The sequence below is a fragment of the Syngnathus typhle genome, linkage group LG6 (assembly GCF_033458585.1).
Source record: "Syngnathus typhle isolate RoL2023-S1 ecotype Sweden linkage group LG6, RoL_Styp_1.0, whole genome shotgun sequence".
NCBI classification, from domain to species: domain Eukaryota; kingdom Metazoa; phylum Chordata; class Actinopteri; order Syngnathiformes; family Syngnathidae; genus Syngnathus; species Syngnathus typhle.
The window spans coordinates 15030287-15043120 of record NC_083743.1 but is presented as its reverse complement, the minus strand read 5'-3'; the positions used below and the strand labels follow the sequence as shown (position 1 = coordinate 15043120).

General features: G+C 45.8%; 1 protein-coding gene across 9 annotated transcripts in view; it reads left to right on the top strand.

The window, feature by feature from the left end:
* phldb1b (pleckstrin homology-like domain, family B, member 1b) overlaps positions 1 to 12834 on the top strand; it is a 122731-nt gene that overhangs the window by 17151 nt on the left and 92746 nt on the right. The window contains exon 1 of one of the 9 annotated variants that reach the window (XM_061281575.1): positions 6803 to 7009. The exons of 1 other annotated variant lie outside the window; for it this stretch is intronic. The gene's annotated coding sequence lies outside the window, so the exon portion shown is untranslated. Of the gene's footprint in view, positions 1 to 6802; positions 7010 to 11198; positions 11351 to 12834 lie in introns of those variants that run through there. 7 more of the 9 variants (XM_061281574.1, XM_061281578.1, XM_061281576.1 and 4 more) reach the window with 7 other exon arrangements.

The window sequence follows — 12834 nt, the reverse complement described above, 5'->3', positions numbered from 1 at the left end:
AAATGTGAAGGGAAAGAATATTGATTGGTCATAATAGACGCATTTTCTAAATGGGTAGAAATATTTCCTACCAAACATGCAGATGCACTCACAGTGGCAAAAGCCTTATGCAAAGACATCATTCCAAGGTACGGTATTCCCTCGGACGATCTCGTCAACCACTCCGGCGTCCAGCTGACTGATCGAGTCAGCCCCGTGAAAAGGGTTTCTTTATATGCCTTGGCCAAGGACTTGTCCTGCGTCGAAAAGTCAGCCGGAACCCGAAGTAGGTCTATTGAGATCCCGGACGAGCCCCCAAAAATCTGTCAGGTTCAAAATCAGATAAAGGATCAGCAGACAAAACCAGTGAGGCAGAATGTTGAGTCTTTTCTCGCGAGGAGTGCAACCAGACTTACAGCAGTCCAAAATACACTAAAGATCTGTCACACCCCTCGCTCTTTTTATTAAGGGAGGCCCTATCTACAATGTGAGACTAGCCCCTAACAGGTGGGGGGGAAAGCATGGCCTAGTCTCATGAGAAAATAAAGGAGCGCAAGGACATAAACAAGTATTCTATGTGAAACAAGTAGTTACAGACAGGACGCCATGGGAAAGGAATGCAAGGACAGAATGTCATGTGCAGACATCAACAGAGTAGATTGAGCTATCAGCTTGGATTCCCAGAGGTGTAGAAGGTCAGGAAGCCCCAGACAGCATCGTATGACTTGTTGTGGACTGGTGGACGTCTGCAAGGCGAAACAGCAAGCATTCTGCGCAATAACTTATTAATAAGTACTCATTAGGGAACGCATGATAACATATATATACAATTTATCTAACAATTCTCCTAATGAGTGCTTCCCTCAGCTCTGCCCTCAGGTTATGCAACGCTGCATGTTTCTGAGAAGGCGGTAGTATTTGATTGGTTGCGTGGGTACCCTTGATGAGGCGCAGTGGGAGAGCACAACCAAATGTGTTTTTCATTAAAGATGAAAAGTGTTTACTGTCTCAGATGTCTGTTTATGCAAAGTCTAAACACATGTATTCACATCAAATGAGCACTTTACCTCGCCCACTCCCATCAGTTCATAGTTACCTAGAGTCTTATTAATTACTACACATTGCTGGTCTTGTGCAACTTAAACAAAAATGTGAGGTACTTTGCTACATCAGCAGTAAAAATCATAAAAAATGAAGACCAGAGGTTCACACTGATTTCTCAGGAGTGTTCAAAGTTTTTGTTCCTGAAAAAAGATAGAATGCAAGGCCCACTTGACATTTTTCACCTTTCTGATGACTGTGAGAGAAGTGTGTTTATTTAGAAAAAAAATCTACAAAATAAATCAAAAAGTCAAAGATGTTTCTGGATTTTGGGGTGGCCAATGTATCCCACTAGATCTGTTTTGTACTTAGCAGCAGCAGCAGCACCAGAATCCTTTCGGCAAAACAGTAATCTTTACAAAACTGACTTTGACATTGTGGACAGAAAGTGGAGCAAGCAATTGTGAGTCACGCAATTTGCTACTATTTATTCATAGTTATATGCTGAACACCCGCTATTTATTTTCCATTTTCTTAAGAATGTAGGAAAGGTATCATAAAGCATCAACACTACACATTAAGCATTTATACTGTATATTCATAAACCCATCCGTCCATTTTCTGTAACGCTTGTCCCCACGGGGGTCACGGGCGTGCTGGAGTCTTTCCCAGCAGTAGGCGGGGGTCACCCTGAACCGGTTGCCATTATACATAAATGACTGTATTCAGCAGTTAAAATATTCGACACAACATTACACATGAGCAAACAGATATGCGCAATCGCACTATACACAATGTAGATGACACATGCCATGTAGCTGCATCGGGGAAATATGTATAATAGTATAATATGCACTATACACAATTTCACAAAATTGTGAAATTTTGAAATGCACAATTGAAATACACAATTTGAAATTGTGAAAAACACAATTTCACAATTTCCCCTCCGTGAGTCGTCACCTTATCGTGATGGAGGGGTTTGCGTGCCCCGATGATCCTAGGAGCTATGTTGTCTGGGGCTTCATGCCCCTGGTAGGGTCACCCATGGCAAACGGGTCCTAGGTGAGGGGCCAGACAAAGCACGGGTCAAAAAGCCCCTTATGATGAAAAATATAAATGGACACAGATTTCCCTCACCCGGACGCGGGTCACCGGGGCCCCCCTCTAGAAGCAGGCCTGGAGGCGGGGCTCGAAGGCGAGCGTCTGGTGGCCGGGCCTTCGCCCATGGGGCCCGGCCGGGCTCAGCCCGAAAAGGAAACGTGGGTTCCCCTTCCCATGGGCTCACCACTTGTGGGAGGGGCCAAAGGGGTTGGGTGCATTGCAAGCTAGGCGGCAGCCAAAGGCAGGGACCTTGGCGGTCTGATCCCCGGCTGCAGAAGCTGGCTCTTGGGACATGGAATGTCACCTCTCTGGCTGGAAAGGAGCCCGAGCTGGTGTGCGAGGCAGAAAAGTTCAGACTAGATATAGTCGGACTTGCCTCCACGCACAGTTTGGGTTCCGGTACAAGCCCTCTCGAGAGGGGCTGGACTCTCTTCCACTCTGGAGTTGCCCACGGTGAGAGGCGTCGAGCAGGTGTGGGTATACTTATTGTCCCCCGGCTGGGCGCCTGCACATTGGGGTTCACCCCGGTGAACGAGAGGGTAGCCTCCCTCCGCCTTCGGGTGGGGGGACGGGTCCTGACTGTTGTTTGTGTCTATGCACCAAACGGCAGTTCAGAGTACCCAGCCTTCTTGGAGTCCCTGGAGGAAGTGCTGGAGAGCGCTCCTTCTGGGGACTCCATCGTTCTACTGGGTGACTTCAATGCTCACATGGGCAATGACAGTGAGACCTGGAAGGGCGTGATTGGGAGGAACGAGGACACCCTAGGCCGCAGTTCGATGATCGACTTTGTAGTCGTGTCATCGGATTTGCGGCCGCATGTTTTGGACACTCGGGCGAAGAGAGGGGCGGAGCTGTCAACTGATCACCACCTGGTGGTGGGTTGGCTCCGATGGTGGGGTAAGATGACGGTCCGACCTGGCAGACCCAAACGCTCTGTGAAGGTCTGCTGGGAACGTCTGGCAAAATCCCCTGTCAGGATGAGCTTCAACTCCTACCTCCGGCAGAGCTTTTCCCACGTCCCGGGGGAGGCGGGGGACATTGAGTCCGAGTGGACCTTGTTCCGCGCCTCCATTGTTGAGGCGGCCGACCGGAGCTGTGGCCGTAAGGTCATTGGTGCCTGTCGTGGCGGCAATCCCCGAACTTGCTGGTGGACACCGGCGGTAAGGGATGCCATCAAGCTGAAGGAGTCCTATCGGGCCGTTTTGGCCTGCGGGACTCCGGAAGCAGCTGACAGGTACCGGATGGCCAAGCGGAACGCGGCTTCGGCGGTTGCTGAGGCAAAAACCCGGGCGTGGGAGGAGTTTGGCGAGGCCATGGAGAATGACTTCTGGACGGCTTCGAGGAAATTCTGGTCCACCATCCGGCGTCTCAGGAGGGGGAAGCAGTGCAACGTCAACACTGTTTACAGTGGCGATGGCGTGCTGCTGACCTCGACTCGGGACGTCGTGTGTCGGTGGAGAGAATACTTTGAAGACCTCCTCAATTCCACCTACACGCCTTCCATTGTGGAAGCAGGGCCTGGGGACTCTGAGGCGGACTCTCCAATCTCTGGGGTAGTTAAAAAACTCCTCGGTGGAAAGGCCCCGGGGGTGGATGAGATCCGCCCGGATTTCTTAAGGGCTCTGGATATTGTGGGGCTGTCATGGCTGACACGTCTCTACAACATCGCGTGGACATCGGGAACAGTGCCTCTGGATTGGCAGACTGGGGTGGTGGTTCCCCTCTTTAAGAAGGGGGACCGGAGGGTGTGTTCCAATTACAGGGGAATTACACTCCTCAGCCTCCCTGGTAAGGTCTATTCAGGGGTGCTGGAGAGGAGGGTCCGTCGGGAGGTCGAACCTCAGATTCAGGAGGAACAGTGTGGCTTTTGTCCTGGCCGTGGAACAGTGGACCAGCTCTTCACCCTCAGCAGGATCCTCGAGGGTGCATGAAAGTTCGCCCAACCAGTCCACATGTGTTTTGTGGACTTGGAGAAGGCGTTCGACCGTGTCCCTCGGGAGGTTCTGTGGGGGGTGCTTCGGGAGTACGGGGTACCGAGCCAACTGATAAGGGCGGTTCGGTCCCTGTATCACCGATGCCAGAGTTTGGTCCGCATTTCCGGCAGTAAGTCGGATTCATTCCCAGTGAGGGTTGGACTCCGCCAAGGCTGCCCTTTGTCACCGATTCTGTTCATAATTTTTATGGACAGAATTTCTAGGCCCAGCCGAGGCGTTGAGGGTGTCCGGTTTGGGGACCTCAGCATTACGTCTCTGCTTTTTGCAGACGACGTGGTGCTGTTGGCTTCTTCAGGCCGTGATCTCCAGCTCTCACTGGAGCGGTTCGCAGCCAAGTGTGAAGCGGTCGGGATGTAGGTCAGCACCTCCAAATCCGAGTCCATGGTCCTCGATCGGAAAAGGGTGGAATGCCCTCTCCAGATCGGGGATGAGACCCTGCCCCAAGTGGAGTTTAAGTATCTTGGGGTCTTGTTCACGAGTGAGGAGAGGATGGAGCGCGAGATCGACAGGCGGATTGGTGCAGCATGGGCAGTAATGCGGACTCTGTACCGGTCCGTCGTGGTAAAGAGAGAGCTGAGCCAAAAGGCAAAGCTCTCAATTTACCGGTCGATTTACGCTCCTACCCTCACCTATGGTCACGAGCTATGGGTCGTGACCGAAAAAACAAGATCCCGGATACAAGCGGCCGAAATGAGTTTTCTCCGCAGGATGTCCGGGGTCTCTCTTAGAGATAGGGTGAGAAGTTTGGTCATCCGGGAGAGACTCGGAGTAGAGTCGCTACTCCTCCACGTTGAGAGGAGCCAGATGAGGTGGCTCGAGCACCTCATCAGGATGCCTCCTGGACGCCTCCCTGTGGAGGTGTTCCGGGCATGTCCCACTGGTAGGAGACCCCGGGGACGACCCAGGACGCGCTGGAGAGACTATGTCTCTCAGCTGGCCTGGGAACGCCTTCGGATCCCCCAGGATGAGTTAGATGAAGTGGCTGGGGAGAGGGAAGTCTGGGAGCCCCTCCTGAAGCTGCTGCCCCCGCGACCCGACCCCGGATAAGCGGAAGAAGATGGATGGATGGATGGATGGATGGATGGATGGATGGATGGATATACACAATTTAGACTACACACGCATAGGGGAAATAAATCTAATAATATAATATATATACCACATGTGGTGTCATTTCACACACAAACATCACAAAGAAAAAGCATCACACCTGTGGAGTAAAACTCACTCAGCTGCAGTCTCATTGGGTTTCTGTGAAATCTTGTGAATTTCAAGTCTTGTATTGGCTGTCTTTGGTTGTCTTTAATTATGTTATAACTATAATTATGGGCTTGAAGGGGATGTCAAACCAAAAATATTCTGTACAATAATATGTTGCACGTGCCCCCACTATTCTAAACACAGCAATCTAATTAATATTGGTTTTGTGGAATATGAGTTAAGCAGCAAGATTCTCTCATTTTTACCCATCACAGGGGACGGCCATTTTGCTACTTGGTGTTGACTGAAAATGACATCACAGTTCCATGACCCAGGTCACAGCCAATCACGGCTCAGCTTCACAAAAATGGTGAGCCGTGATTAGGTGTTAAAATGTGGCTTAAAAATGACTGTAGTGTTAAAAGAAATTTTTGTGATGGTGACAGTCTGACCCTTACAAATTTTACTATCAATATTATTTCCTGTGGGAACAAATAGGAGGTCAACCAATGTGGTCGGAACGTTTTTTTTCTTTTTTTGCCTAGAAGGTTCCACTTTATGAGCAGATTGTTCAGCCAGTCAGGGTCATTTCTGCTGCAGCTGTGTGATCTGAGAGAAACACTGATGTGTTTGCTTTCACTTAAATCTCACCCACTCTGAAAGGAATGTCAAGCACGTAAGCATATAATACATAGCTTTTTATGCACGCGTGTAACAGCCACAAACATTTGCACAGAGCAGTTTGGTCAAAATGAGGAAACACCACGCACATTCTATTTTGGTTCATTCTGACGAGGAATTCACCAAGATAGCCCAAAATATTATGTTCAAATTTCCACTTTGACACAGTTGCAATTGTGCTATGCACATACTAGCACATACTCAACATGTTCAGTTCGGTGCATTAGACACTGAAGCCTGTGAGGCCTGTGAGAAAAAGAAAAGATAAATTATTATAATTATTTAAATGTATATGTAGTATATAAACGTTCTTCACTCTATGCTGTAGAATAAGCCATCACCCAGAAAGTAATTATTTTTTTAAACTGAGCCTATTTTTTTTAAATCTGGTCACTGACTGTAACCCGACGATTTGTTATAACGTCTTACCTAACACACAAGTCCAGTTGAAGGATAACGATTTTTTTATTTTATTTTTGAAATGTAACACAGGACCATTTTATTCAGAAGAATGAATGCCTTGTGTCCCCATTTTGGGGCGAGGCCCACTGGACGGAAGGCTCCGAGAGTGTGTGTGTGTGTGTGTGTGTGTGTGTGTGTGTGTGTGTGTGTGTGTGTGTGTGTGTGTGTGTGTGTGTGCGTGCGTGCGTGCGTGCGTGCGCGTGTGTGTGTGTGTGTCTGTGTGAGAAAGAGCAAATGTAGACCAAGAGATTGAGAGGGAGGAGACCGACAGCAGCAGCAACAGCCAAACAGAGCGTGTCAGCAATGTGACGGCCACATGGCTTTAGTGTAGTGTGTGTTTTGACAGCAACAGACTATGTATGCGTGCGTGTGTGTGTCTGTGAATAAGTAAACCTGATGACAGCAGAGTGAAAACACACAAGGTTAGAAAGCTTCTTTTTAAACCACAGGCTGTTACGTTTTTATAACTGTGCGACATCAGCAGTTTTCACTTCCATCTGCATGGTGGTGTGTTCACCCAGCAGACGTCCGTCATATATCTTAATCAGGTAACGTTGACACGCAGTTGACACAAAGGATGCTCATTTTTGCAGACCTTTAGCTTATTTATTTCCTTAAGGGCAAAGTGTGTACTTAGTTTATCAACTGTCCAGACACAACAGTTTAAACTAATCTTGTCCAGAAGAGGCTCCCTGTTCAACCCTGAAAACTTGTCTAACGGCAGAGATTATATTTTTACTTTTGATACTGCAGAATGGAGAAAACAAGGGCGGCACAGTGGCGGACTGGTTAGCACGACCTCCTCACAGAGGTGCAGTTTTGTGTCCGGTTGCATTTTCTCCCCGTGCCTGCGTGGGTTTCCTCAGGGTACTCTGGTTGCCCCCCACATTCCCAAAACATGCACCAAATTGGTTGTAGGTGTGATTGTGGGTGTGAAAGGTTGTCTACCCTGTGATTGGCTAGCAACCAGTTCAGGGTGTACCCCACCCAAAGACTACTGGGATAGGCTCCAGGACGCCTGCAACCCCCATGACAAAACAATGAAGTGTTAGGACTCTATTTCCGTCGACAGCACATGTGTGCGTAGCTGTAAAAACTAATGCATCTTGATTATCATGTCATGTAGGGGCAAACTTCCTTCAGCGTGTTTGGGAATTGAACCGAGGGAGTTTTGCTTTTACATGCCCCCCCGGCGCACCTCATAATTTGGTGTCCGAATGTAGACTAAAGATTAGACAATCTGAAAGCGGGTGTAAATTGTGGTTGGGATTTAGTTGGATTATATCGAGGAACGGGCAAACAGATTCTGACCTTAATTTTGATTTGGTCTTGGTTTATGTTGTCAATATATATGATCGCCCTTAAACAATGCTTGATATCCAATTTAGAAGCAAAGAAGTGGGGCATAGCACGTGTTGTTTTGGTACCTCATCAAAATATTTCTGACAGTGATGTCTGGATTTAATTTCTTATTTCCATCTGGTTTTAATATCTGTTTTGCAAAAACAGAGTTCCAATGGTAGTATTTAACAGTCATCCATTTATTACCTACCGTATTGGCTCGAATATAAGACGACCCTGATTATAAGACGACCCCCTCTTTTTCAAGATTCAAGTTTGAAAAAAGACTTTTTGAACACCAAACTTAATTTTCTTACAAAAAATAATTACAGTACATCTGAAACAAATGAGCCTGGCGAGCTCTTGAAAGTGGCCGCTTGAGGACCATGGAAAGCTTTTCTCTGATTGTGAGCATTAGATAGGCGATCTTTTTGAGCTCTCCATCTCCGTACATTACACTCTGACACCATATTTCACAGCCGCTTTGCAGTTGTTTGAAGACTCTGCCTCATTTATCACCATCATCTTGAAGTTTTCATCATAACAATCTCCTCAGCTGCCGGTTAACCTGACCGATCTTTGACTCACTTTTCTCCAGATTGTCGCTACGTTTCTGTTGGGGAGCCTGAGGACTGTGTGGGGGTTGGCTCTCTTTTCTTTCTTACAGCTATTTTTTATTTTTCTTCTTTGTGCTACCGCTATTTTTATTTTTCTTCTTCGTGCTACCGCTCTTTTTATTTTTATTCTTTGTGACAGGAATCCCCTTTGGCCTGGGGAGTTAAGTTCAGCATTTGCTTTAAAGATATCTGGCGCCATCTAGCGTTGTGAATGGGTATAATGTCTAGACCCCGAATGTAAGACGACCCCCATTTTCTCCCACAGCCTGTTTCATAGGCAGCGGTAAGAAGGCCTGAACAGGGCTGCTTGTAACCCAGGCCCCTGACTAAAAGAGAGCAAGGACCTATTTTTCACATACTTGGCAGAGATTGTGACCGTGCAGCGTTCCCAGACTGTAGCAACTCTCCAACTGCTGATAATAAATTATTTGTTACGTGACATCATTTTGTTACAAGCACAATTGAGCCAATACACTGGCACTCTATAAAACCCCCACTCACTGTGTGTGCACTTGTGTGGAGTCGTAATGCCCATTTGGTTGCGTGGACACTTCTGCTGCTCACAACAATTACCACCTTCAATTGGATGAGACTGGGGAAAAAAATCTGTTTTTCACAAGTGTAATATCCATGTGAAATACAAATAGATGGATAGAGTAAATGGATACATGCTGTCCGTTTGTGGTGCCTTATTGATGTGTGTGTTTGATGTGGTGGAAGGAAGTTTTAAAGGTTGCTGACGTCTACCAAATTGTATATGTTGTGGCCTGGATATGAAATTGCTAATCTCATATCAGTAAGTGCTTTGTCAAGGAATTTATCGCACAGGCAACCCATTGAAATCAATATGATGTTCACTTTCCAGCAGACACAGACCTGCAGATCCGTGTTCTCCCCACAATATTTTTAAAAACTCTGGCCAAGCACTTCACCCCAACAACATAATAATCATTCCCAGACACTCCATGCTATACTCATCTGCAGATTTTTTTCATCCATTTGAAAATATTTTCTGGAGCATCATCTTGTGTTCCTTTAATATCAATTCTGTGTATAGTACTGTGGATCATGGACAAACTCAAGATTATGGACTTTAAGAAGCTTTTTTTGTGTGTAGAGATGATCTCCCTCCAGGTACTTCAATTTTGAAGACTCTAAATCAGGGGTCACCAAACTACGGCCCGCGGGCCGGATACGGCCCGCGGGACCGATTAATCCGGCCCGCCAACCCTGAATAAATTGTATTATTAAACTTTTTTTTTTTTTGCTCATTTTGCCTGCAATGACTGCGTTTCCCCAGTAGATGGGGAAGCTCGCCTGCGCATTTACTACCGGAAGCCGTGTCAGAAAGCTCGGTGCACACTCACAAGTGCGTGTACTGACATGGCGCACTCGCGCTCTATTTGTATCAGTCCCGAATTTAGAGCGTGGGCTGTGACGACAGCATTCTTGTAATTTGCGCGCTGAGCTTTCAGATGCAGTTTTGCGCTAAAGCCACCCACAAACCTTCCCCTGGAATCCTTCCGTTAAAATGTCGCCCAAGTAAAGCAGGGTGAACACAGTGCCGAGCGTTTAAAAGAGTTGCCAATTTGGCTCGACGTACGCGACGTGACGTTCAGCCACATGAACGTCAACATCTACCCGTCACAGATCGAGGTAAACGGACCAACACCTCGGATCTCGCCTAAGAATTGCCACAACAAATTTTACTCCAGACTATGACGCACTATCAAACTAAAAACTAAAAAGACAGCGGTGTCTACAAGCCTACTGGAACCTACAAAAGGATTATAAGGAAGGAACACAAGAACTTTAAGAGACTGCTCATATGTGTCAGAGAGGTTCTGCTCTGACAACTGAGCTGAACTTTTATCTGTTAAGATTGTGCATGGCACAACAGAAAGTTAATGTTCCATGGTTTTTTTTCTATGAAGAACCCAGAGAGAGTTATTTAGTTATTATTTATTTCCAGTTTTTTCTGTGAAGAACTCAGAGAGGGTTTAGTTATTATTTATTTCATTAATAGTGTTATTATTTGTTTCCTGACTTTTTTTCTGTAAAGAACCTGGTAAGGGTTATTAAATAACCGTTATTTGGTTATGTGTGGCTTTCTGGAAAACAATAATTTTTTAAGCTCCCCTACGATCGTCACACTTTTTCTGTTACAAACTGCCACCGGCCCGCCATCAGAGAAGGGAAAGGTTATGTGGCCCTCACAGGAAAAAGTTTGGGGACCCCTGCTCTAAATTGTCTATTGTGTCTACCATATTGTCACTCAAAATGCATAATAACTCGTTCGAAACCTTCCCATTATGTTTTGGTTCGTATTGATCAAAGTCACTCATATCTGTATTGAGAATGAAGCTGAAACAAAAGACATCCATGTACAGGAACCTTAATGAAATCATCAGTTATTGAAAGCTTCCAAAGGCTGGACAGTGCGCTGTGAGTAACAGTGCCTGAACATGATGTCAGTTTTATTTCGAGACATGAGTGAAGTGTTTAGGTGTGGTTTTTATCTATTGGAGACTGGGACTGGAAGTGGAGAAAACATAACAAGTGAGTGTCCATCCATATATAACTCTAAAGACGTATTGAGTAACTGTTTCCAGGGGTCGATGAATGTCCATCCAGTGTCTTTGGGCCGAATGTCAAGACACAGAGAGGAGTCTGTGAGCATGTGTACTCCCTGGTTCACTTTCCATGACTCAAAAGGATATCCCACACTGCCTCCCTCTCACCATTGTTTCTCCGCCCCTCACTCGCTCCCACCTCCGCTCCATTCCTCCCCTTTTTTCATATAGTTTACTGCCAACAATGTTCAATCCTGCAACTGACAAAGCTGGATAGACTCTTACAGAGCTAAATATGGATTTCGGGTGGGTGAACTAACCCTAGGATGAGTTTAAAGTTAAGAGAAGAAGGAAAAGGGTAAGTGAACGAATACAAGCAAGCTGGTTGTTTGAGTATGAGCGAAATTTGTTTGCAATTCATTGAAGGACTCAAATAACTGAGGTGAACTTATAGGTTTGAATAATTAAACTTGAATAAATCCAATTGAAACAAACAATAAAATGTTAAACTGCATGAAAACAGATACTGTATTGAGAATAGAGAATTTGGGTATTCACATATGTATTCGTAGGCGTTGCACTGATAAAATGTACATGTAGATCTGTGTTGAGAGCAGAGGGTCATGAGCATACATCTTTGGGTGGCAGGGGGGGGGGGCGCCCTGAACTAGTCACCGGCCAATCATACCGACGGACAATTTGGAGTGGTAAATCGGCATGTTTTTGGAATTTGGAAGGAAACCTGGGTACCTGGGGGAAACCCACGCAGGCACGGGGGGAAAATGCAAACTCCTACAACTAATCACCCCCCATCCCCACCACACATGCACATTGCCCAGCTGACTATTTTTTGGGGGTGTTTAGAATATTTTATATTGATAATCACACATCTACAAACAACCCTTAAGTTTGCTAAGGTTAATAGACCCGGTCATCGAAAGACGAAATGATTATTTGCTGCTTTGGTGGGGCTAGTTTGTAGTGACTGAATTGCTAATGATACGTTGGCATGCTGTACGAGCTCTACTCAGATCATGCTTTCCACATCATCATTTGTGTGCTACTTTTTCAAATGATTCAACACGATTGTTATGCTCTGTTTTGCTGCATTTTTTCTCTTTGTTGCCTTGAGTGCAGGGTACATATTGTGCCCCTAATGAGACTGTGTGCCCCCCATCCCCAGTGCCATCTGTGCCTATGATTCAGACCTTGTTCTTAAATTAATTTTTCACTGGAATTAAATTTTGGAGACACTTTTTGAAAACCCTTCCTCCATACACACTGTCAATGGGCAACGTGATTGCCGCTTGCATCTGCTGATGGCAAATAGCTTCATTTATTTTTACAAAAATGACAACAATGGCCTAGTTTGGTTTACAACTGCTCTGCAGATGTGTCCTGTATGTCTTTCATCGTAAGTGTGGACCAGAATGCATTGCTAAGACAGTCTTGCAGGATTGCTGTTGACCAAAGAGCTTCTCTGTGTCCCCAAGTGTAGAATGCATTCAATTACCAGTACTGGTGCAGCAATGCTATACAGAAAATAAGTCAATGATAAGTAAAAGTGATGACCAATACTAATCACAGCATCTCAATTGAGTTGAGGTCAAGACTCTAAATGGGCTACTCCAAAATCTGTGTTTTCCTCAGATGATACCATTCTGATGTTGATTTACTTGTGTTATTTTGGGTTGTAGTACTGTTAAATTATACTTTAATTAGCCAGTAGCTTAATTTAAATTGTCAAACGTGTTGATGAACCTGGAATCTGTTATCCTGTCGATCAAACTTAACCCTCCCTTCCTCATATTACGCAGTTTGGGATTCAGTTTTGACGGTTAT